The 22,100-nt window shown below is 39.3% G+C and overlaps 1 pseudogene; it reads left to right on the top strand.

Annotated features, from left to right (window-relative positions):
* Positions 1-7,710: 7,710 nt before the first annotated feature.
* On the top strand, positions 7,711-8,830 carry LOC119001536 (heterogeneous nuclear ribonucleoprotein A3-like; annotated as a pseudogene).
* The last annotated feature ends 13,270 nt before the right edge of the window (positions 8,831-22,100 follow it).

Raw genomic sequence — 22,100 nt, forward strand, 5'->3', positions numbered from 1 at the left:
CAAACAAGCTATAACCAGAGACACTGAAATTAAGAACAAACTGACAGTGACCAGAGGGGAAGGGGGAGGGGAATAACGGGGGGGAAGAAGGGGAAGGGTCAAGGAACATGTATAAAGGACCCATGGACAAAGACAACTTGGGATCAGGTGAGGACTGATTGTGGGAGGTAGGGTATGGGCAGGGCAGGGGAGAGTAATGGGTCAGGGGAAATGGGGACAACTGTAATTGAACAACAATAAAAAAATAAAACAAGATAGCATTGTGTTGTCCCTTGCCCAAAAGTCCAAAAAGCAGAACAGTGCCAATACTGTGCTTCACAGTGTTGTGAGCAGGTCTTTTTTCCTGTCACTTTACTTGCATGATCTCAATCGTGGAGTAAGAAGATGGCATTCAAAAAAAAAAGAAGAAGAAGATGGCATTCACCTTCTGAAGAGAAGCAGAGAGAAAGGACAGTGAAGAAAATAAGCCAACTAGCTTTCCATTTAGGATATTTCTTAGAAGCTGCCTTACAACACTATGCTGTATATCCCATTGGTCAGAACTTAGGTACATGGCTACACCTAGAGGCGAAAAAAAATGGAAACTGTAGTCTTTATGTGGGCAACCATAAAAAAGTATTTTACTATGAGAGTATGGAAGAATGACTATTGGGGAAAACTAGCAGACTCTGGCATAAATGCCTACATCACAGGAAAGATGTGAGGGTTCAATGAAGTAAGGCCCATGAGCTCACCTGGCACTGGGCCTGACCCATGCTCGATGCCTATGAATCTTGGCTTCCCTTTACCAACTGAAAAGAAACTGTCAATTTACCTCATTCTTCAAGTACTGTCACCAGTGAAAATACAAGGATAGTAGGATCTGCTCCACTGATCCTACCTCCTGGTATTCGTACCATTACATTGTTTAATCCCCTCCCCTTGAATACAGGCTGGGCCTGGTGGCTCACTTCTAATGAATAAACTATGAGATATCACATCTGAGATTAAGTTATAAAAGGTTATCATTTCCATCTCGTTGGGTCTTCTTGCTTGCTCACTCTAATGAAGCCAGCTGCCAGATGTGAGCTGTGCTATGGGAAGGGCCATATGGCAAGAAACTGAAGGCAGCTGCCAGCCAACGGCATGTGAGGACCAGAGTCCTGCCAACAACTGCATGATTGGGCTTGGAGGCAGAATCCTCCTCAACAGGGCCTTGCCAGAACTGCAGCCTCAGCTAGCACATGATTGCAGATTACAGACAGTTCCAAAGCAGAAGACTCAGCGAAATTTTGCCTGGATATTTGCCCCACATAAGCTGTGACATAATAAGTGTTATTTTCATTTGCTATGTTTCAGGATAATTTGTCATGAAACAATTGATAACTAATAGAACAGTGAAAGTTATAAAGTTACAGTGAATGCAAATACGTGTATCATCGCAGAGGTACTGAAGCTGAATGTGAAATCAGAAAAACCAATTCAGCTTTTGAGTTGATAAATAACTTGCTATTGTTGGTATGCAAGATCACATGCCCAATGCTAAGGGGGATAAAAGCTAAGGAAGCTGAATATCCTCATGGAAATTTCAAAAATGCTGATTGAGTGAAAAGAAGAAAGGAACAGAGGGATGGATGAAGGGAAAGAGAGAAGGATGAAGGGGAGCAAAATGGGAGTAAAGAAGAAAAGACAAGGTGAGGGAACAGAAGGGATGGTATGAACGGAACTTCTATTCTCACTGTATTTTTCCTATTTTTTAGCAGATCCATCTCTCTATGATTGCTTCAATAAAGGTATCTGGCCAAACATGAAAAAGAGATTTCATGCCAGCCTCTCTGTCTGTGGTTTTCCAAAAGCTTTAGCAATTTAAAGAATTTAAAGAGGCCCTGGCTGGGTAGCACAGTTGGTACAAGAATCAACCAATGGACATTTAAATAGATGGAACAACAAATCTATGCTTTTCTTCCTCCCGTCTCCCTCTCCCCCTCCCTCTCCCCCTCCCCTCTCCTTCTACTCCTCGTTTTCCTCCTCCTCCTCCCTATCCCTCTCTCTCTGAAAAAAATCAATAAATAAATTTTTGCCATTTATAGGGTTTTTGGAGAAGTGAAAGAGAGAAAGTGACCCAATAGTATAGAACTGCATGAGAACACAAGAAGCAAAAACATTTTTCTCCAGAGGAAGTAGAAAAAGAACTCCCTTGAGCCAGAGCATAAGAGAAATTCAAGAAAAAATTGAGCTGAGGAGCAGAAATTCCTAAATCTGTACAATAATGGACATAAATTTCAGGATCATCCCAGGCTATACATACTCTGATGAAAAGTCAATAAAGCATGACAGAATTATTGCCAGGGATAAGAAAGTCTATTTCATGATGACAAAGAAATTAACTTGAAGAAGGCACCAAAATTCTAAGTGTTGATGTGCCCAATCACAGAACTTCAACATACATGAATGAAGCACAAACCAATGAAATTGAAAGGATAAATCAAAAAATGTATAATTATGGTTGGAGATTGAAATACCACCCAATAATTTCTAGAACAAATAGAGAGAGAAAATCAGTGAAATTATGAAAGATTTGAAAAAATGCCATCAGCTTTCATTTAGAATAGAGGAGCAGATAAAGTGCTTCCCAGATAAGGCCAAATTAAAGGAGGTTATTATCACCAAGCCCTTATTATATGAAATGTTAAAGGGACTCACCTAAGAAAAAGAAGATCAAAAATAGGAACAGTGAAACGACAACAAATTCACAACTATCAACAATCACGATACAAAAACAAAAATGATCTGAGCGAATAACTGCAACAGGAATAGACTCACAGAAATGCAGATCACTTAGAGGATTATCAGCAGGGAGGGGGAGGGGGAAAATGTGAAAAAAGGTACAAGAAAAAAGAAGTATAAATGGCAGGTACAGAATAGACAGGGGGAGGTTAAGAATAGCATTGGAAATTGAAAAGCTAAAGAATGTATATGTATGAGCCATGGACATGAACTAAGGGTAAGGGAATGATGAAGGGATGGGGGTATAAGGCAGAGGGGAATAAAGGGGAGAAACACTGGACAGCTATAAGCATAATGATTAAAATAATTAAAAAATAAAATAATCAACATGTGTAGATTACACCAACCACAGCAGATATATATTCTTTTCAAGTGCAAGTTGAATATTTACCAACAGAGTCCACATTCTAGCCCATTAAACAAATCCCAATAAATTTAAAAGAATTAAAGTCATACAGAGCATATTCTCTGACCAAAGTGGAATCAAATTGAAAATCAATAACAGAAAGATAGAGATGAAATAATATGCTTCCCAAAATAATGAGTCGAAGAAAATTAGACCATATTTTCAAGGAAAACTCATCATAAAATATATAGGATACCACAAAAAATACTTAGAGAGAAATTTATAGTACAAAAAATATATTAAAAACAAGGTCTCAAATTATCTTTTTAAATATAGAAGAAAGGCAAAATAAAACAGACAGAAGAAAAGATGATGATAAAAAAATGAAAAGAGGAAAACAATAAAGAAAATCAGTGAAACCAAAAGTTACTTTTTTGATTAAATCAACAATATTAGTAAGCCTCTAGACAACTGATTAGAATAAAAGGAGAAAAGCCAAAAAAGTACTATTATAACACGATTCTACAGATACTAAAAGGATGAGTGTATTCTGAACAAATTTATGAAAATAATTTCAGCAGTTTAGATGAAATGAGCAAATTCCTTGAAAGACACAAACTACCAAAGCTTAATCGCGAAGAAATAGATAACCTGAATAGTCGATAGCTACTAAAAAATTGAAAGTGCAGGTAAAATCTTCCTCACAAAGAAAACTCCACATGTAGGTGGCTTCACTCATGAATTCCATCAAACATTTAAAGAGGTCACACAAAGTCTATGTAAGCACTTACAGAACATTAAAAAGGAGGAATATTTTCCTGCCTATTATAAGAGGCTAACTTTACCCCAATACCAAAATCAGACAAAGAAACTTAATATAAAAAAAAGCATGACCATAACAATGCTCAACCCACTAGTAACGAAAGGGAATTTCTCAAAAAGATAACGCGCATCTACAAATAGCCTACAGCTAACATTGTGCTAAAGGTGAAAAACTCTAGGCTTTCTTCCTGAGATAAGGAATAAGACTGAGATGTACAGTTTTCCCACATCATGTTAGTAGTGAGCCAAAGGTTCTTGCAAGTGCAATAAAACAAGAAAAAGAAATAAAAAGAATCCAGATTGAAGAGGAAGAAACAACATCAGCTTTATTCATAAACAACACAATAGTCTAAATAGAAAATCTGGGGACTCTACAAAAAAAGCTAGAAGAACTAATAACTGAGTTTAGCGGCGTTGCAGAATACAAGATCAATACTCAAAAATCAATTCTATTTCTACATAGAAACAACAAATAATCCAAAGTTGAAATTTAAAAAGCAATCTAATTTGCCATGCCATGAAAAAATATAAAATGCTTAAAGATAAATCTGACAAAAGATGTGATAGGCTTGCACATCTTTTGAGGGATTGAGGAGAAAGGAAAAAGGACGCATGGACATGGACAATAGCGTGGTGATTTCTGGGGGCAGGGGAGTATAAGGGGACTAAATAGTAATGGAAAGAATACAATAAAAATTAAATCTAAAACAGCTACAAAGTATTTCTGAGAGTAATTAGAGAAAGTAATTAAACAAAATTGAAGAGAACCTAAGTAAATGGAGAGAAGTACCATGTTATTGGGTTAGAATACTCAGTGTTATTAAAATGTCAATTCTCTTAAATTAAACTATAGTTTCAATGCAATCTGAATCAAAATCCCTGCGTCTTACTTAGATGTTGACAAAATGATTTTAAAATTTAAACAGAAGTGCATATAGAATATGCTAACACAATTTTGAAAAGAAGAACAAACTCTGAGGTCTTACTCTACCTGACTTCTAGACTTATTAAAAAGCTAATGTAGCCAATACATAGCGGTATTGGTTTCAGCACAGTAAAATAGATCACTGTAACAAAATAGAGGCAAAAATATACCCCCACATATACACAAAACTGAGTTTTGACAGCAGTTCAAAGTCAATTCAGTGGAAAAGGATAGTCTTTTTCAACAAATGGTGGTGGAACAATTGGATATTTATATGTTAAACAATAGGCTTTGATCCATATATCACACCTTATAAAACAACTAACTCAAAATGGATCATAGAGTTAAATTTAAAATCTAAAACAATTAAACTTCCAGAAGAAAAATAAGAAATTTTTTGTGACCTTAGGATAGGCAAAGATTTCTTAGCTACAACACCAAAAGAATAATCTATAAAAGAACAAACTGATAAACTCAACTGTGTCAAAATTAAAAACTCCTCATCTTCAAAAGATAATAAAATAAGTCACAGACTTGAAGAATATCTTTGCAAAGTATATACCTCATGAAGACGTGTATCCAGAATATATAAAGAAGCCTCAGCATTTAACACTAAGTAAACAACTTGATTTTTTTTTAAAAAGGCAAAAGATTTGAATGAACACTTCACCAAACTTGATATACGGATGGCAAATAAGCACATTAAAAAATGCTCAGAATCATTAATCACTATGGAAACACAGGTTAAGACCACAATGAGCCACCTCTGCACATGTATTAGAATATCTAAAATCAAATAGACAATCCAACTGGTGGAAAGGATGTAGAGGAATTGTAGCTCTCATACATTGCTGTTGGGAATATAAAACAACATAGTCACTCTGGAAAACAGTTTGGCAGTGTCTTAGAAAGGTTGTATTCTCACTATATGATTCAGCCATTCCACACCTATACACTTAGCCAAGATAAATGGAAGCATATTTCTGTATAAAACTTGGACAGAAATGTTTTATCACCTTTATCTGCAATAACCAAAAATCTATATGGAACACTACTCATCAAGAAAAAGGAATAAACTATGAATACACTACACTATAGATGAATTTGAAAATAATTATGCTAGGTGAAAGAAAAAAACCTAAAATACATTGTAAAACAGCTTATACTGTATAATTTAATTTTCTAAAACTCGAGAAAACACAAAACCTATATAGAGAGAAAATAGATCAGAGCATGCCTGAGTTTGGGGCTGGGAGGAACAGGTGGATTACAAAGGAACACCAGGAAATATCTCTAAGTGATGGATACGTTCACTGTCTTGAATGTGGTGATGTTTTCATAGGTGAGTAAATATGTCAAAACTAAATCAATTTGTATAATTAAATATACAAAGTGAATTATATATTAAAAATATATAAAGCTCAACAAAGCCATTTTTTAAAAAGTTAAGCATATGTCTGTTGTATGATCTAGCCATCCTATTTCTACGTATTGACCCAAGAGAAACAAAGGCATACATCCACACAAAGACCTGTATGTGCATGTTCCTAGCAGCTTTATTTGTAATAGATAATGACTGGAAAAAGCCGGATCATCCATCAACAGATGGATGAATGGATAAACAAATTGTAGTGTGTCTATACAAGGAATGTTGTTTAGCAATAAAGAGAATGAAGTAGATGTATGTTACAACATGGATGAAGCTCAAAATAAGTAGGTTAAGTGAAAGCAGCCAGACAAAAGAGAGTACATACCATATGATTTCATTTGTCTAAAATTCCAGAGTTGTACAAACTCATCTAGAGTGAGAGGAAGTAGATTGGAGGTTGCCGGTGGGAGAAGCAGGCGGGATCATGACCCTGCAGTGGTAGGAAACCTGTAAGGATGATGGATATGTTCACCTCCTCAACTGAGATGATTTTGTGGGAACATATATATGTCAAAACTTATCAAATTGTATAATTTTATTGCGTGTGTAGTTTATTCTATGAGGGCAGGACCTCAATATAGAAACAAAAAAAATCATTGTAAAACAGCAAAAGCAGCAGAGTAATTAGAAAAATCAAAGGGTGATAATCCCAGTGATCTGGATGAGAAGGTATTGGCAGAAAAAACAGTGCTGGCTCAGATAACTGCTGTGTAACTATCAGCACCTTCTCTACCTGAGGCCCCATTTCTGGTTCTGTGACTGCAAGTGGTTGGCTTTGACCCTCTTTAATATTTGTCCCACTTCTAACAGGCTATGCTATAATCATTTAATTGTCATCTGGGTTCTTCAATACAGACTTTAAAGAAAGGAAATCTTACCATTTGCAACAACATGGATGGACGTAGAGGGTATTATGCTACAGAAATAAGTCAGAGAAAGACAAATACTATATGATTTCATGTATTTGTGAAATCTAAAAAAAAACAAAAAACAAAAAATAAATGAACAAACAAAACAGAAACAGACTCCTAGATACAGAGAGCATTTTCATGGTTGCCAGGAGGGTGAGTAGTTGGGGGAGAAGGAAAAGAAAAGGTGAAGGGATGAAGGAGTACAAGTTGGAAGTTACAAAACAGTCACAGGGATGTAAATTTAGCACAGCATAGGGAATAAACCAACAGTATTGTAATAACTGTGCACAGCCGCGTGGGGCGCTAGACTTGCAGGGCCATCACTGCATACTTTACCTAAAGTCTAACCACTGCTATGTCCTTGAAACTAAAACTGAATGTCAAGGGTAACTGAAAAGTTTTTAAGGGTTTAAATACACTTTCAGGAGACTTCCAGTCAGTTTCCTTATCATCTTCAAAATTTGTATCAACTGAAGAGATAAGAGTTGGAAGAAGCGAGTCCAGTCTCCAAATGGACGTAAAACCGCCACCAGGTCACCCCCAGCCAGACTCTGGCCGCGGCCACAGCCCCCACCACTGCCGGGTGGGGGAGGAGGGCCACGACCCGAAGGAACCAGGGCGGTTGAGAAAACTGTTTATTGGTGGTTTGAGCTGTGAAACTACAGACCATAGTTTAAGAGAATATTTTGAGAATGGGGCATACTCACAGATCATTTGGTGATTGGGAGACCCCCAGACAAAATGTCCCCGGGGCTTTGGCTTTGTCACGGACTCTTGTGTGGAGGAGGCGGAGGCAGCAACGTGGGCTCGACCTGCAAGGCTGATGGGCAGGTAAGGGAACCAGAGAAAGCTGTTGGTAGAGGGGATTCTGTTAAGCCTGGCGCCCATCTAACTGTGAAGACATTTTTTGTTGGTGGTATTAAAGAAGATACCGAACAATATAACTTGAGAGACTACTTTGGAAAGTATGGCAAGATTGAAGAAGAAGAGAAGTCATGGAAGATAGGCAGAGTGGGAAAAAAAAGAGGATTTGCTGTGGTAACTTTTGATGATCATGATTCAGTGGATGAAATTGTTGGTCAGAAATGCCATACTACTAATGGGCATCATTGTGAAGTGAAAAAGACCCTTTCTGAACAAGAAATGCAGTCTGCTGGGTCCCAAAGAGGCCGTGGAGGTGGATGTGGGAACTTCATGGGTCACGGAGGAAACTTTAAAGGTGTTGGAGGTAACTTTGGCCGTGGTGGAAGCTTTGGTAGAAGAGGAGGCCGTGGTGTGGTGGCAGCAGAAGTGGTTATGAGGAGGTGGTGGTGGGTATCATGGCTGTGGACCTGGTTTCAGTAGTAGAGGAGGCTATGGGGGTGGTGGAGCAGGATGTGGAGACCAGGGTGGTGGAGGATATGATGGTTCCAAGGAAGGGGGCAAGTTTGGTGGTAAGTATGGTGGTGGTGGGAACTATTAATGATTTTGGAAGTTATAATGGACAATGGCAATCAAACTGTGGACCCATGAAGGGGGACAGTTTTGGTGGAAGAAGCTCGGGCAGCCCCTGAGGTGGTTGTTATGGATCTGGTAGGAGAACTAGCAGATGTGGTAGCAGAAAAGGGCTACAGTTCTTAGCAGGAGAGTGAGAGTTGTAGGAAAGCTGCAGGTAGGTTACTTGGAGACAGTGGTCCCAAATGCATTAGAAGAACCCAAAAAATCTGCCACAGAAGGAAGCAATGGTCCCTAGTCAGAAAAGTCACTGCAGCTTAAACAGGAAACCCTTCTTGTTCAGCTGACATGGCCACAGCTTGCAAACAGTGGGGCTATGGATTAATGCAATGTAGTGTCAACTAGATGTATATTCCTGAGGTCTTTTATCTGTCGTAGCTTTGTATTTTGCTTTTTCTCTTCATTACATCAGGTATATCACCCTGCCTATCGTGGTAGTGGGGCCAGGAATAAAAAGTTAAGGAACTTTTAACTTTTTAGTATTTGTATAGATCAGTTTTTCTACATTTTGGTACCAAAACTTTCACAAAATGCAGTTTTTGAAGGTGTTTTCTGGGGAGTTAACAAGTAAAGGAGATCATTCTTAGTCACTATTTTGTATAAATTTTGCTAAAGTTAACTGTAAAGAAACATCTGCTGACTTGCAGTTTAAGGGGACTCTATTCTCCCCATTTCCAAACCATGAAATGAATGGGCTCTGACATGTGGAGAGAACAGATATTTGTGTTTGCACTGTGTGTTTTACATACATAGAATTTGGTAGTTAAATTAGCATATTTGTGACATTAATGGCAGTAAGATTTACCTGCAAATGAAAAAAAATCTCAAAATTTCTTTAAAAAAGAAAGAGAGAGAGAGACAAGCACAGCTCATGCTCCACATTTCTGGTCCCCAAAAGGGACTACATGTTCCCCAAAATGTGCGGGATCTCAGAACAAGTGTCCCAGGCAGTGAAATCTTTTNATGTATATTCCTGAGGTCTTTTATCTGTCGTAGCTTTGTATTTTGCTTTTTCTCTTCATTACATCAGGTATATCACCCTGCCTATTGTGGTAGTGGGGCCAGGAATAAAAAGTTAAGGAACTTTTAACTTTTTAGTATTTGTATAGATCAGTTTTTCTACATTTTGGTACCAAAACTTTCACAAAATGCAGTTTTTGAAGGTGTTTTCTGGGGAGTTAACAAGTAAAGGAGATCATTCTTAGTCACTATTTTGTATAAATTTTGCTAAAGTTAACTGTAAAGAAACATCTGCTGACTTGCAGTTTAAGGGGACTCTATTCTCCCCATTTCCAAACCATGAAATGAATGGGCTCTGGCATGTGGAGAGAACAGATATTTGTGTTTGCACTGTGTGTTTTACATACATAGAATTTGGTAATTAAATTAGCATATTTGTGACATTAATGGCAGTAAGATTTACCTGCAAATGAAAAAAATCTCAAAATTTCTTTAAAAAAGAAAGAGAGAGAGAGACAAGCACAGCTCATGCTCCACATTCCTGGTCCCCAAAAGGGACTACATCTTCCCCAAAATGTGCGGGATCTCAGAACAAGTGTCCCAGGCAGTGAAATCTTTTCAAGGGAAACCTCATTGACTCTTATCTTGGGAGGTCCTAGGCCTGCAAATGTGCCAGTGGAGTCCCAGAAAATAACCTTCTGCTGTTCTAGTAAGAACGCAACCAGGGAAATCTGAATATGGGAGCTAATCACCCTCTCCGACCCATCCTTTCTGAAGGTACTACATAGCATGTGAGCAATAATAGCTACATCCTCCATCTGGCGGCTATGAAAATTTAAACTCCTGCGTGTGTGTATGTGTGTGTCCACATTATAACCTATTAGTAGTAAGAGTGAGCTCTCTTGGCTTGTTTCTTCTGATAAGAGCTGGTATAAATCATGACCCTTGGTTTGTCTCACTGCTTTCCTGTTAGAGGTTGTGGACTTTATTGTAGGTCTAATGTGTCTCTGATAAGTGCCTTGGGAAACAGGCTCCAGGATTTAACCCTGGTCTCATCCCCCCAAGCAAATTCATGTGATAAAACATGGATGAGATTAAACACCCAACCTGGTATTGATGTGAAAGTCAAAACAGCCTGAGGCCAGTGATTGCACAGAGCTCAGAGTCAGGTGTGAGCCTTCTCATCTGTTCCTGCATAGTAGACATTTCCTAAAGGAGCATAAGCCTCATGTATGTCTAAAGCGCATGGCTCAATGACCTGGGAGTCAAGTAACCTGTGTTCTAGTCCCAGATTTGCTCCCTACTTGACCTGTGTCCTTGGTCAGACCACTTAAGGTGTCTGAGTGGTCAGTCTCCTCCTCTGTATAGGAAATCAGGTGCTCCACGTGCCACTGTCTACCAGGTGAGTAACTCGAATGAGTCAAAGGCCCAAGTACGGCTCCACAGAGTAGGACTCTTCCTGTAGAATGCCTACAATCTAACTGAAAAATAAAATCAATAAAACATACACAAAACAAATTTGGCCAGGGCCAAACTGTGGTTCAAACTCTGGTTCAAAGATCACTAAGGTCTGGTCCAGCTCTAAAAGCCAAGACTGTCCATGCCAAGTGCACTGGACAATGAAATGTGTGGTAGCTCAGATCAAGTGTGACATCCAGTGGCCTATTTGGCTAATGACACTTGAGACTTTCCAATAGCCTGGGGCATTCTGACCTCAACCACTTAATCCTGCTGAAAAGATTTCTGTTGGGGATAGAGAGTTGGAACTATGGGATATTCTCCCCCAGGCTGCAAGCCCTATGAGAGGAACTTGCTCCCTATTTCCTACCCACACTCCATGGTAACTGTGAGACCAACACTATTATGGAAGAAAATGGATAAGAAAACAGAAAGAAGTGTAGAGATTAACTAATTTAACCCAGCTGACTTGCCAGGCTTGCAAGTAAGAAACTACAGTCTGACTCCTGAACCCATCCTGGGAAAACAGACATCATGTTTTTAATTTTTTTTCCAAATGTGGAAATTGGTGTGAGGAAGGTTAAATGATACTAGAAGAATGGACAAAACCAAAGGGGGTAGGAGCAGGGGTGGGAAGTGGGAATGGCTGGGGTAGGGGGAGAGAGGTGGCGATAAAATGGAGACAACTGTACTTGAACAATTAAATTTAAAAAAATAGAAAGAAATTAAATAGCTACTTAGAGAAAGGACTGAGGCTGGAATTCAGCTCTTGAAAAAGACCTACCAATTAATTTTTCCATTATTAACTTTTCATACTATAAATACCCTTTACCTTCACCAAGGCTTCGGAAATCCAAACTGTGCTAACAAAGACTCTGCTTTACTTCAAAGGGAAGCTCTACTCTGACAATTCAGAGATTAGAAATGGTTTATACAAGAGTTGGAATCTGAAAGGAGACCAAGAAAAATAATAATAACGTGAATGTGTGGGTAGTACCATTAGTGCAAGGGAGAAAGCTCTGGCACATTTTGACCTCCCAAAGGTTTCCTTCTGTACAACCTGACATGATACTTAATGTCCACGATGATGTCCTGGAGTCATTAGAGCAATGAAATCAATTCTTAGCATACTATATTTAATCAACTAAGGAAATATATATTCTAATGCAGAGAGATTTACCATCCTAAATAATATGAGGGAGTCTTTTCTGGGCAGTTAAACAGCTGATTTCAAAGACTGGCTTTGGTTTGTCACATTCTAAACCCTGAGCTTTGGGCTTAGTCAGATGCCATCTCCTGCCTGGCCACAGATTCTTCTATCATTAGCCTCTGGTTTATGCTGCACACAGGCGGGGGCACTGCTCTCAGATAAGAACTAGTTCCTATAACTTTTGCCTGTTGTGTCCCTTTCAAAATAGATGCTCAAAACAGAGGCACAGTCAAGAAACAATTTATAAGGAACTCCATCTTTTATGTTTCCCAAATGACTTTTGAAGGGAACTCAAATATAAAATCCACAGTGACTTTGGTAAAAGATATTACCTATCCTCTCTATTTATTTTCCTCACACACTGCACCTTCCCTGGGACCTACTTCTTTAAAAAAAATCTGAAAACAAACAAACAGTAACAACAAAAATCTTTCTCTGCTTCTCTACTAATCATACCTTGTCTTCTGCCTCAAGTTGCTCTCCCACATCTACCTCCGTTCCTGTCTCCTTTATCTTCTTTGCCATTCCCACTTGTCAAAGTTAATTTCTCCTTTTGGGTTCAACCCAAATACAGAGAACTTCTTGATCTTCACATTGAAGATAAAGTCCTTCTTTTACTGCATTACAATTGCATTTTTAGTTCACACCTCGTTCATGCTCTCATGTTGCTTTCTCTGAATTAAGCCTCACATTTCAATTATTCTTCCCACAATTCAATCTCCCTTTAGAATCTGAGTTTCTTGACAGAAAGGACTATATCTCTTGTTCTGTTTTGCACATAGTTTGACAAGAAATGCTGATGAATTGTTGAATATTGATAAATTGTTGAACTAAATTAAGCATTTCAGAGAAATGCTCTCCAAAGTGAGTTTGTTCACTTCCCTGACTTATGGTAATCATTGAACTCCTACAGATGCTCTGAGGCTTCCTGGGTCCTTATTTTTGCAACAAATATTCACTGAGCACTTACTATGTACCAGATGATTCTGAGTGCTGGAGATTCCACGGTGAAGTAAAGTAATTTTTTGTCATCACATAAGTTTAGAGCATATAAAATTGGACTTCAAGTTTATGAACTAATGTTAATACTATACACCAGCTTTTGTATAAACACAGAGAGAAGATTGTCATTAATTGCGATTTCTGGAAACTTAGACTCCAGTTAACCAAAGTTTTGCCAAGTTTGTTATCAAATGGAATGGAACTAGCATTTCTGGAGCATTCGTTTTATTTAGTATTAGAGCATTTTCTAAATAGTTGCATTGTATTTTATTCTATTATTTTATTTTATATGTTATAATCATCCTATCAGGAACTTGCTATTTTCAGTTGGTAGATGATAAGCTGATCTTTTGAAGAAAACTGTTGGAAGACACACATCTGCTAAGTTCCAGAGGAGATCTGGACCACAGTCAACGTAAAAGTGGTTCTTTCTTAAAGACTGCCTCTCAGACTCAGAACCTGCAACAGTAAAGCTTTGGAAGTAAAATTTTCCTTTGCTAAATTACTGTATTTTTCAAACTATATGATGCACTTTTTTTACCACATTTTTTTGCTTCAAAATTTTTTCTTCTATTTTTCTCCTCTAAAACCTAAGTGCATCTTATGGTGCAGATCAAAGGTGCAGCTAGGTTTTAGAGGATGAAAATCAGGGGAAAATTATGAAGCAAAAAATGTGGCAAAAGGTACATCTTACAGTCCAAAAGATACAGTACACAGGCGGCTGTTGGACTGAGGTGGCTATAACGCTGCAGTGGCCAACGTTAAGCAAATCGAATTCGAAATCTGTAAATGCCGCAAGGTTACAAAATGGAAACCTAAAGACAACCAACCAACCACAAACAGCCAACTAGGCTTTAAGCCCTAGTCAATTTAGCAATCGTCTCTCCTTGTCACATTTTATGTAAGTCTTTCTGCAGGCTTCTGTGAGTGGAGTGCTCGTAACCGCTTCCAGTTTGGCACGGCCCAATTCCAATCAAGTTTTACTCAAATAAACTCTAAAAATGTTTAATATATCTCATTTTATCTTTTAACAGCTATAATTTAAATCAGGAGAAACCTGGTCATCTAGAAAACTGAAAATAATTCATGTGAATCAGGAATTTTATTCGGGGTTTTCCTACATGCACCCTGCCCCTAAGACATATACGTCTGGAATATCCTATCTTTACCTGTTGCTTAACTGGAGAACTACATTGTGTTGGGCCAGTAGGAAGAGTAAAGAGTCTGTTTAATTCTAGTACAACACTGAGTGAATTCCCGGGAGTTTACTATGAATCCGTTGTAGTGTCGATTTCACAAGTGCACTCATCGCAGGCTTTGGACATAAGACTGCGCTTACTCACTTCGTGTTAAATCTAACCAGGGATTCTCGTCTCCACCTCTGCCTAAGTGCCAGCAGTGGTCTGCCTAATGATGTAGAGCCAAAACTGTGCTCAAGGAGCCACTCATAGGCTTCACCAACACACAAAAGTATGCATTACTGTATTATTAAATCATATCACATACACATATCTAAGGGGGAACACAAAAAAACAGAATTCACTCATTAAAAATCGTGTATTTATTCTTACATGTTTACACTCCAGTCACCTTCCAAGTACTCTCCATGTGTTAGTGCTTCTGCCGTTTTTTCTTTCACCTCTTCTCCATCAGCAAAACGATTCCCTCTGAGGACTTTCTCATCTGGGGAAACAAACAAACAAAAAAGTTGCTCAGGGAGAGATTGGGTGAATAGCGAGGGTGGGCTACAGGTATCATGGTGTTTTTGGTCCAAAAGTGTTGAACACTCAGGTGAACTTGTAAGTCACCCATCATGAAATGGGCAAATGCTATGAAAGAGTCTTCAAAACAATATTCACTGAAGCTGAACACAGCCTCTCCCAACAACACCAGCTGGTACGCTGATACAGATGGGTTCCTAGAACACTCAGCTAGTTGGGGAATCCTGTACTACAAGGGGACCAGGGACCACCCTCCAGAAGATCATCTTGTTTTGGGGAGTTCTTCCCTCATGCATTTGACCCTAAATATTTGTAAAGGACTTGGAGAAAAATAAATAAAGACAAATTCACTGTTTCTGTGAAGGCTTGAGCACAATCAGGCAGAGTCACTTGACATTTCCTAAATGTGATTTCAGATTCATCTCTGCCTCAGTCTTGTCCTTCAGTTCTGCAAAACTCTTCACAGCCTCCACCTGGATTTGCTGAGGGCCGTTCCACCTGTAACCAGGCTTCTCCCAGTGCACTGTGAGTACTCCCCTTAGGCCTGTTCCTCTGGAGGCTGCAAGCTTCCGAATGTTTTGATCATCATTTTATATTGGTAAGTATTTGCTGAGACCTTTGCTGAGAGACTCCCCATTGGCCTGACCAAGACTTTCTCAGGACCACACTGTGGCGTGAGTGTCTTCCTATACAATCATTTCTCCTTTACCTCTCCCCTTTCACAGACTATTTACTTCAGTCTAAAGACTTTCCAACTTGTTTCTGCTTCCTCTCCCTATATCCTAAACAGGTACTTTCCTCAATAAATCTCTTCCATATGTAACCTCATCATGGCATCCTCTTCTCAGAAGACACAGGCGATACCAGAAGTGGTCCAAGAAAAGAGACAGTGTTATGAGGTTTCAGGACTGGCTCATTCACCAGGTAACTAGCAAGAACAACTCCATCCTAAATGAGATTTAGGGCCCAATAGTCCCTGGCATAGATGGTAGCACAGCTGCTGAGCATCTCACTACAGTTGACCTGGTGGAAAAGGAGGCCCTTACCAGTACAATGACTCAAGTACTTGAAAGATTTGCTGGGGGGAAACTCTACAGAGTTGGTGGGTTTTCACTAAGTTGTATTAATGCTCCATAGAGGAATAATGTGCCCCTGAGGGTGGTAACAAACAGCTAGAGACTAAGTGAGAAAACCAAAAGGCCCCTTTGGAAGCTTATCTCTTGCAGTGGAAAAGTAAGCATAGCTGTGGGCCACATTCAGAGTTTGATAGAGTTGCAGAGCTCCAAAGACATTTCAGTAATAACAGGATTGGTGGCTCTGAAACTCGTCCTCAGTTTTTCTTTGAGTCTGCCTATTGCTTGTAGAAATTTTGTGGGGTTTTATTCCTCTTTATTTCATCAATATTTATTGATTCTACTATGCACAACACATAACTTTGCTGACTCTTGCAGTGCTTTCCTTGGATTCATACAGTTACTCACATGTATATAGTCAAAACAAGTCAGTGGAGCTAAGCCAAGAGACCTGGCTGGGAAAATGTGGGACTGTAGAAGACGGGATAGGAATACCTGGGTAGATGATGTTCTCCTCCCGATGTGGGAGGACACTGTGGAAGCTTCTCCTCCACAGGCAAGACAGAGGTTTCCCTAAGGTGATGCTCCCATCTCCTCTCCTGGCTGCCTGGACACCTGCGTAGCTCAGCTTGCCAGGTGCTGCGGTTGACAAGAGAGGAAGATACAACCCTGGAAGGAATGGCAAGAATTACCTAGCAGTTACCAGCGAGAACCGAAGAACCCTGGGATGGGGTTGCAAGTGCACTTGATCAAAGGGCCAGAGTGTGAGACTGGTGAGGAGGGATTCACAGGCTGGAGGCACTTTTGAGACATAGGATTTACCACGCTAGGAAAGGTCCCCAAGGAAGGAGCAAACTCACTGTTGGGGTGGTATATTATAATGTTTCCCTGTTGGTGCTGTAACAACCAGCCACAAACTTTAGTGGCTTAAAATGACATAAATTTCACATCACACAGTGATGGAGATGAGAAGTCCAGAAGTGGATCACTTTTGCTAGAATAAAGGTGTTATCAAGGCATCGTTCCTTCTGGAGAGAAGGAGAATATCTGTTTCCTTAACTTCTTCAGCTTCTACAAGCCACCTGCATTCTTTGGACCATGGTCCCTTCCTCCATCTTCAAATTTCTCCCCCTCTCTGACCCTCCTACCTCCACCCCTCACTAACAAGGACCCTTGTGATAACATAGAAATATTAAAAATAACCTCCCCATCCGTATCTTAATTAAGTTAACTTAATCATACCTGTAAAGTCCCTTGTGCCATATAAGGTAATGTATTCACAGGTTGCAGGGATGAGGACAAGTTTGAGGGGGTGGATAATACAAATGACTTTACTGACATAGCATTATGTTATTTTAGGGTATAAAATATAGTGATTTGATATGCATATGTATTTCAAAATCATTGCCATAATAAGTTTAGTTAACTTCCATCATCTCAAATAATTACATTTTTTAAATAATGAGAACATCTAAGATCTAATCTTGTAGCAACTTTCAAATATAAGATACAGTATTATTAATCATTGTCACTAAGCTGCATATTACAGCCCAGAACTTACTTGTAATTGGAAGTTTGTACCTTTTGATCACCTTCACCCTTTTCTCCCAGCCTCTGGCAATCACCAATATGTTCTCTGTATCTATGAGTTTGGTTTTTTAGATTGCATATACAGGTGAGATCATACAGTATTTATTTGTCCTTGTCTGTCTTACATATTGCACTTAGCATAAAACCATCCATGTTGTTGCAAATGGCTGGATGCATTTCCTTCTTTTTATAGCTGAATAATATTCTAGTGTATGTAACAGGGGACTCTGACAATACTGTGGCCTACCCTGATAGAAGTAGAAATACATATGTTTTCCCGGAATGTGGTAGAGACAATAAAATGTTTCTGAGGGATGGCATACTGGTTGGAGAGACTGGGAGTCCAAAAGCCCCACCCTTGAGGGTCACAGAGCACAAATCCTAAGGGACGTGGTGGTTTGAGGAACTCCAGCATCGCTCAGAGGCTCAGTAGAGTCTCTCCTTTGCAGACCAGGCTGATGAGAGAAGTAGTCACAGAGCTGCACTTGTTAGAATACATGAGGATTACAGGTCCCAAAGCAATAGAGGCAAAGAATGCATAAATGCCAGAATCTAGGAAGCTACATGACCTTTATATAATAAGGCGATAACTAGCAAAGTCAGGGGCACAACCAATGGGTCTTGACCCACGCCAAGTTGTGGAAATTATTCATAGAAATTCTGTAATTTCTATATTCTATTAAAAAATTCCATTCTCTTGCTTGTGCCCCCAAATAGGCAGCCTATGAGGGTGCTTCTGAACAAGTACAGGGGGAACAGAGCAAGAATAGAGGAACAGGAGGCTGAGAACAGTCACCCCAAAAAGAAGTCAGGGTCCTCTGCTAAGTTTCCTGACCTGAACATATTTTCAAATCCAACACCCACTGACTGAAGAGGTGGCCAGACTCCCAAGAGGAAGAACTCTGAAAAACTGTGGTAAGATCCAGGTGTGCTGATTGCTTCTCAGAAGGGACCTACAATTGTTTATTCAGGTGACTGTACCCTGGAGAGAGAAGAACCAAGAGGCTTTGAAGACTGTTGGACAAAGGACATGAGTTAACACTGATACCTGACACCCCAAAGTCTCATCTTTGTCTTCTGTTAAAGTGGAGCCTATCCAGTGTCAGGTAAGAACTAAATAAGGTCTAGCTTACAGGAGCTCTACCAGGTTCACGAACTCACCCAGTGGTCACTACCATCAGCTGGGTTGGGGGTGCTGAACAACTGACTCCCTGAGAAGACAAATTTTAAAAACCATAGTGCCTGGTAGGCCTCTTTGGTTTCAGGAGACAGTACACCCCACACTTAGAAAGAGGGCTCTAGGTTCCTGTCAAGATGGTGGCATAGAGGAATGCAATGCTCTAACTGACCTAGAAATAAGTTATTCATATTATTCTCAAGGTTCCTATTTTATACAGATCGTACTTCAAAAGATACTGACAGATAATGCATTTTTATATATTTCTAAAATTTTATATAGCACATATATTGGGGGGTTGCTACTAAACAGAGTTAACAGAAGATCTGATTTCACCATTTTAGAACTTAAAAATATGAAATCGGCAAACTGAATAACATTCTTTTTACATACCCTGACCCTTGGGAAGGGGTGATAGTTTCTTTGATTGTTTTTGGAAGTACTTAAGTATCTTTTTATTCTACTCTGTACCAATGCCATACACACATAAAATGTTTAGGTCACTTCATAGGTTATAACATGCCACATTTTAATATTGACAAGAACATTAATGATCATTTACTGAGTTGACAGTGCAATGTACAATTTAATCTGTGTTGCTAAAATAATAATGGTGAAAACAGTTGAACACTTACATATTAAATATAGTTAAAATAGATTCTGATAATAATCAAAATTCTCTGGACATATCTCCTCATCTCATTCCTGTCAACCAATTGCAAAACAAGATTTTAACAACTCCACAGAAGTTCACTGATAAAAATTTATTCCATTAGAAGAAATAACTCCTTGATCAAAATTCAGATATTTCAAAAATTATCAGTGTTAGATAAACCTATAAATTGTATTTTTTGTCTCTCTCTCCCTGTCTCTTTTTTCTTTTGTTCAAGTACAGTTGTCTCCATTTCTCCCCAACACTCTCACCCATCCCAGCCATCCCCACCTCCTACCCTTCATCCTACCCCACTTTGGCTTTGTTCGTGTGTCCTTTATTCATGTTCCTTGATGGCCCTTCCCCCATTATCCCCTCCCACCTCCCCTCTGGTTACTGTCTGTTTGTTCTTTATTTATATGTTTCTGGTTATAGTTTGCTTGCTTGTTTGTTTTGTGGATTAGATTCCAGTTAAAGGTGAGATCACATGGTATTTGTCCTTCACCTCCTAGCTTATTTCCCTTAGCATAATGCTCTCCAGATCCATCCATACTGTTGCAAAGGGTAGGAGCTCTTTCCTTCTGCTGGGTAGTATACCATCCTGTAAATGTGCCATCGTTTTTTGATCTGCTCATTTACTGATGGGCACTTAGGCTGTTTCCAGTACTTGGCTATTATAAATGATGCTTCTATGAACATTGGGGTGCATAGGTTTCTTTTGGATTGGTGTTTCAGGGCTCTTAGGATATAATACCAGCAGTGGAATTGCCGGGTCACAAAGCAGTTCCATTTTTACTTTTCTGAGGAAATTCCATACTGTTTTCCACAGTGCCTACATCCATCTGCATTCCCACCAACAATGTACTAGGGTTCCCTTTTCTCCACAACCTCACCAGCACTTGTTTTTTGTTGATTTGTTAATGATGGCCATTCTCACTGGTGTGAAGTGGTATCTCATTGTGGTTTTAATTTGCATCTATGTGATAGCTAGTGATGCTGAACATCCGTTCATATGTCTCTGGGCCCTCTGTATGTCCTCCTTGCAGAAGTGTGTGTTCAGGTTCTTTGCCCATTTTTTTAATTGGATTGTTTGTCTTCCTGGATTGGAGCTGTGTGAGTTCTTTATATATTTTGGAGATCAAACCCTTGTCTGAGGTATTGTTTGCAAACATATTTTCCCATACTTTTGGTTCCCTTTTCATTTTGCTGATATTTCCTTTAGCCATGCAGAAGCTTTTTATTTTGATGAAGTCCCATCTGTTTATCCTTACAAAATCTTAATGTTAAGCAGAAATGTTCTGCTCTGCACCCCTAGTTTAAGATTCCTGTGCCCCATTTCTCTATCTTTTAACAGCTGAATTTGATGGAGAAAGAGGTGTGGCAGGGGAAGGGAGAGAAAGAGACTTTGGTTTTAGAAGAAAAACAATAGAGTAGCTAATAAATACATCTAGCTTGCATTCTTGACTCCAGAACTCTCAAAGAGAAAATTAAAGACAAAGATCTGTCTTTCCTCAACTTATTCAAATTCTCTTAGATGTAAAAGCCATCACTTACTTTTAAGACTTCATTTAATGCCTTAAAAAACTTGGGACCCATCCCCAAGTATGTGAGTTTAGGTTTTCCAAATTAAAAATAATTGATAATTAATGCTATAAAAACATCTAACAAAAGGCAAAAGAGAATGTATTACTAAGAAAAGTAAAGGTCAGGATGGAGGCTTAGGTAAACATGGCTCACCTCCTTGTACAACCACAGCAAAAATTACAATTGGAGTACAAAACAACTATCACCAGAATCTTCAGAAAACTGAGCTGTATGAAAGCCCGACAACCAAAGAATTAAAGAAGTCACATTCATCCAGATGGGTAGGAGGAGAAGAGAGGTAGAAATGCATGGAGAGGCAGAGAGGGCGCAGAGATGTGGAATGGGCAGTCCCACACCCAGGCGAGGTGGATAAATATTGGTAGGATACCTCTGGAATTAGAGATCCCAGGCCCACACCAGACCACCCAGTCAAGGGTTCCAGTACCAGGAAAATAAGTCTTCGTAACTTCTGGCCATAAAACCAGTGGGGATTTGGGCAGCAGAAGAAACCACAGAATTCTCAGGACTCTCCTCTTAAAGGGCCCACAACAGACTTAGGCCTTATACAGATTCTCTCTGGGCTCCAGCACTGGAGCAGCATTTGGAAGAAAATCAATGCTGTATGAGAAAAAATGGAAGCATCTGGCATCAGAGTGAGTACCAGGGGACAGCTTCCTCACAGACAAAATCCAGAGGCCATGTCCCAGCTTCATCCCCTTTCAATACCTACCCACACAGGACCACAGAGCATTGACATCAAAGCAGAGATTCCATGAACCTGGTTCACACAGGCTGGCATACCCTGGGGATTACCTAAGGCTCTACCCCATCCAACTTACCAGTGTGCTTTTCTACAACAGGCCATGCTACTAAGACAGGGAGTCAAAGCAGCTCTACCTAATACACAGAAACAAACACAGGGAAGCTGCCAAAATGAAGAGATTAGAAATATAGCCCAAATGAAAGAACAGAACAAAACT

Source organism: Sturnira hondurensis, unplaced genomic scaffold (assembly GCF_014824575.4).
Source record: "Sturnira hondurensis isolate 20B ecotype Veracruz unplaced genomic scaffold, ASM1482457v3 Scaffold0016684, whole genome shotgun sequence".
In the NCBI taxonomy this organism is placed as follows: Eukaryota; Metazoa; Chordata; class Mammalia; order Chiroptera; family Phyllostomidae; genus Sturnira; species Sturnira hondurensis.